Here is a 5225-nt window from a genome sequence, read left to right on the forward strand (position 1 = left end):
ACCCTCCCGGCCAGGTGTGGGATATATTCTCCGGTGTGCCGGTGTTATAGCGCAGTATTGGGGTGGGAGTTACCCGATTTTCTAGGTGTTGTGTGTCTCAGTTCCCCTGGCTAGGAAAAGGGACTCCCTTCCCCGTCGCGCTTCCCAGGTGAGGCGATGCCTCGCCCTGCTTCAGCTCTCGCTGGTCAGGCTGCAGCAGCTGACCCGCAGGGATTGTCCGGCACTCCCGAGTGAGATGACCCCAGTACCTCAGTTGAAAATGCAGAAATCCTTTTCTGCCCGTGGACGCCACCGAAGAAGCATCGTTAAAGTCTCTCTTCTCCCTGCCGTCATGTCTAAGTCAGAGTCTCCTAAAGAGCCCGAACAGCTGAGGAAGCTCTTCATTGGAGGGTTGAGCTTTGAAACAACCGATGAGAGCCTGAGGAGCCATTTTGAGCAATGGGGAACGCTCACGGACTGTGTGGTAATGAGAGATCCAAACACCAAGCGTTCCAGGGGCTTTGGGTTTGTCACATATGCCACTGTGGAGGAGGTGGATGCAGCTATGAATGCAAGGCCACACAAGGTGGACGGAAGAGTTGTGGAACCAAAGAGAGCTGTCTCAAGAGAAGATTCTCAAAGACCAGGTGCCCACTTAACTGTGAAAAAGATATTTGTTGGTGGCATTAAAGAAGACACTGAAGAACATCACCTAAGAGATTATTTTGAACAGTTTGGGAAAATTGAAGTGATTGAAATCATGACCGACCGAGGCAGTGGCAAGAAAAGGGGCTTTGCCTTTGTAACCTTTGATGACCATGACTCCGTGGATAAGATTGTCATTCAGAAATACCATACTGTGAATGGCCACAACTGTGAAGTTAGGAAAGCCCTGTCAAAGCAAGAGATGGCTAGTGCTTCATCCAGCCAAAGAGGTCGAAGTGGTTCTGGAAACTTTGGTGGTGGTCGTGGAGGTGGTTTCGGTGGGAATGACAACTTCGGTCGTGGAGGAAACTTCAGTGGTCGTGGTGGCTTTGGTGGCAGCCGTGGTGGTGGTGGATATGGTGGCAGTGGGGATGGCTATAATGGATTTGGTAATGATGGAAGCAATTTTGGAGGTGGTGGAAGCTACAATGATTTTGGCAATTACAACAATCAGTCTTCAAATTTTGGACCCATGAAGGGAGGAAATTTTGGAGGCAGAAGCTCTGGCCCCTATGGCGGTGGAGGCCAATACTTTGCAAAACCACGAAACCAAGGTGGCTATGGCGGTTCCAGCAGCAGCAGTAGCTATGGCAGTGGCAGAAGATTTTAATTAGGAAACAAAGCTTAGCAGGAGAGGAGAGCCAGAGAAGTGACAGGGAAGCTACAGGTTACAACAGATTTGTGAACTCAGCCAAGCACAGTGGTGGCAGGGCCTAGCTGCTACAAAGAAGACATGTTTTAGACAAATACTCATGTGTATGGGCAAAAAACTCGAGGACTGTATTTGTGACTAATTGTATAACAGGTTATTTTAGTTTCTGTTCTGTGGAAAGTGTAAAGCATTCCAACAAAGGGTTTTAATGTAGATTTTTTTTTTTGCACCCATGCTGTTGATTGCTAAATGTAATAGTCTGATCGTGACGCTGAATAAATGTCTTTTTTTTAATGTGCTGTGTAAAGTTAGTCTACTCTGAAGCCATCTTGGTAAATTTCCCCAACAGTGTGAAGTTAGAATTCCTTCAGGGTGATGCCAGGTTCTATTTGGAATTTATATACAACCTGCTTGGGTGGAGAAGCCATTGTCTTCGGAAACCTTGGTGTAGTTGAACTGATAGTTACTGTTGTGACCTGAAGTTCACCATTAAAAGGGATTACCCAAGCAAAATCATGGAATTACTGGTTATAAAAGTGATTGTTGGCACATCCTATGCAATATATCTAAATTGAATAATGGTACCAGATAAAATTATAGATGGGAATGAAGCTTGTGTATCATCCATTATCATGTGTAATCAATAAACGATTTAATTCTCTTGAAAAAAAAAAAAAAAAAAAGAAAATGCAGAAATCACCGTTCTTCTGTGTCGCGCGCGCTGGGAGATGGAGACTGGAGCTGTTCCTATTCGGCCATCTTGCTCCGCCCTAGTCCTGGTTTATTCTCGTACTATTTTTCTTTAATTTTACTTTTCCAAACTTCCACCCTGCCACCTTTGTATCTCTTTTCCTCAACCTAGGGTAAATTGAGGTCACATAAATAAATATAAATAAATGTGACAATACAACTATGTCACAAAGTTCCTGTCTATCTCATAGAGGTGTTATGCATTTATTTTAAAAAGTGAACATACTGAACGGGCGCAGAGGCTCAGGCCTGTAATCCCAACACTTTGGGAGGCCGAGACGGGCAGATCACCTGAGGTCAGGAGTTCGAGACCAGCTTGGCCAACATGGCAAACCCCTGTGTTTACTAAAAATACAAAAATCAGCTGGGCATAGTGGTGGGCGCCTGTAATCCCAGCTACTCGGGACTCTGAAGCGGGAGAATTGCTTGAACCCGAGAGGCAGAGGCTGCAGTGTGCCAAGATTGCGTACTGCACTCCAGCCTGAACGACAAAAGCAAAACTGTTTCAAAAAAAAAAAAAAAAGTGAACATACTTTGAAAATGCTAAAACCATCATTAAAAAGGCTTAGTAATCACACACAAAAGGCCACATATTGTATGATTCCATTTACATAAAATTTCCAGAATAGGAAAATCCAGAAGTAGATAGCAATTTCCAAGGCCTGGGAAAGGGGATGGGAAATGACTACTAATGGGTACAGGATTTCTTTACGAGGCGATGTAAATATTCTGGGATTGGTCAGCAGTGATGGTTGCACAACCTTGTGAATATAATAAATGCCGCTGAATTTTACACTTTAAAACGGGCAAACTTTATGGTATATAAATTATATCTCAATTTTTAAGTGTACTAAAAGCATTATATACTATTACAATATTTGAATACAATCTCCCATGAGAAACAGACATGATTATATCACTTTATATTTTATTAAAAGGATGCTCTTAACTTCCCTATTTTTTAAAGATTCTGATTTTAGATCAAAAATCATGAGGGAGAAAAGGCCATGGCTATGGTTAATTACCTCCTGAATCATACTGTGAAACTGCATCACATTTCTAGAGTATAATATTCCCCTCTGGGTAAAGGGTACTATTGTGGCTAAAGAGGAACTATGAGCATGGGGGGGTACCTGTGCCATCACTGAGAGTCAAAAACCCAACAGATCTTTAAATGTCAAAGGTCAAGTTACCTTTAAAAAAAAAAAAAATGCGGTACAGCAGTACACATTTCATAATGTCAGGACTTCAGCTATATACAGATGTCACAAAGATTAATCAATCATTTTGCAGTTCTATCTTTTTAACCTTCCTTAGAGCCAGGGAATATTTCCTAACACTTTTTCATGTCTGTTTACTGAAATGAATGCATGAGATGATTTTAAAATATAGTTAACGTTAGTGTACATACAGCTTGCTTATATAAACAGTTCACTATTATCATTTTATAATCTTCCTTCAAAAAGTACAGGAAGCAGAGACAAGTAGCTTTTAACACAGAAGTTCAAACACTTTCAAGGGCTACTGAGGACTAAGAGACTTTTCTACCACCACACCACAATGCAAAACTGCTTTATTTTCTGTCTCTTATGAGCTTCTCCAAAGTACCTGCTGTTTATTCCCACCCCTCTAATCTGTGTTACACTCATTTTTCTCTCTGCTTTTTCTTTTCTTTTCTGGTTTCTTGTCTCTTGACAATTTTCTTACACTCTTTGATTCTCACAAAGCTGGCCATTATGAGGGACTGCCAACCAGACATCTCATATTCCTTCCTTGAGATGAGTGGACCAAAAACACACAGGTCAAGATTCTGGTTTTATTTTTTATTGCGCTCACTTTCACTGTGTCAGATATACATATATGTATATGTGTGTGTCTGTGTACATGTATGTATAAAATCAACTAATATTTACTGAGTATTCTGTGTAAGTCACTATGCAAAGCATGGAGACTGCTATAATTAAAGATAGTCCCTTATCCTGTCATTATTCCTGTATTTCTTAAAGTCATATGGAAAAGTATCTAAAATAGATCCCTATCACTCCCTTTAGTATCTTTGTTAATTGTATAGCAGTCTTAGACTTAGTGCTGAAAGCCAGTAAAATAGTTTCCACATGGTATGGTTTTTAGGGACTTTGATGTGAAATTTTGACCAGCCTTCTGCGCTACCTCAACTCTACATTCCACGCAACTCCCACTGTATGGTACCACAGAGGTTTGGAAACAAAGTTTCAAAGAGGAGGGGAATATATCAGCAAATACTTTTTCAGCATTTAAATCGAGTCAGGTACTGTTCTAACACTTTATATGTATTAAACCTATTTAATCATTAAAATGCTATAAAGTAGGTATTACTATTTTCCACATTTTACAAGTGAAGAAATGATGACACAAAATGCTATACAACTTACATAAGGTCACAAAGCTAATAAAAGTCAAACACAAGCAATCCGGTTGGAGATTCCTTGCTCTTAGCCACTATCAACAACCAGCAAGACCAAAGGTTGGCAATGGATGTGGTCACTAATGACTTCAGTGACTCCATTTCACCAAGAGAAGGCAGAAACCAGATTATAGTAAGCTGAGGAGTATCTGAGAGATAAAGAAATAAGAGCTGCAAAATATTCCTATTCCTACCACAATGACGTTTATTCTTGAGATTTTTTGAATCAGACTAATTCCTAAAGGCTGGAGATTCCAAAAGGATAGTCAGAATATTATTACATAACAAATCCTATTATCGACAAAAGCCTTCGAACAGACAGTAACTTCTTCTGATTTTATTTAAAAAAGAAAAAACAGGGGCGGAGCAAGATGGCCGAATAGGAACAGCTTCAGTCTCCATCTCCCAGCGCGAGCGACACAGAAGACCGGCGATTTCTGCATTTTCAACTGAGGTACTGGGGTCACCTCACTCGGGAGTGCCGGACAATCGGTCAGCTGCTGCAGCCCGACCAGCGAGAGCTGAAGCAGGGCGAGGCATCGCCTCACCTGGGAAGCGCGAGGGGGAAGGGAGTCCCTTTTCCTAGCCAGGGGAACTGAGACACACAACACCTGGAAAATCGGGTAACTCCCACCCCAATACTGCGCTGTAACACCGGCACACCGGAGAATATATCCCACACCTGGCCGGGAGGGT

The 5225-nt window shown here is 41.7% G+C and overlaps 1 pseudogene across 1 annotated transcript; it reads left to right on the forward strand.

Moving 5' to 3' along the window:
* Positions 1–275: 275 nt before the first annotated feature.
* Positions 276–2019, forward strand: LOC113220788 (annotated as a pseudogene). Its single transcript, XR_003307517.1, has one exon. The product of XR_003307517.1 is annotated as a heterogeneous nuclear ribonucleoprotein A1-like (transcript).
* The last annotated feature ends 3206 nt before the right edge of the window (positions 2020–5225 follow it).

The sequence above is a fragment of the Piliocolobus tephrosceles genome, unplaced genomic scaffold (assembly GCF_002776525.5).
Source record: "Piliocolobus tephrosceles isolate RC106 unplaced genomic scaffold, ASM277652v3 unscaffolded_13088, whole genome shotgun sequence".
Taxonomy (NCBI): Eukaryota; Metazoa; Chordata; class Mammalia; order Primates; family Cercopithecidae; genus Piliocolobus; species Piliocolobus tephrosceles.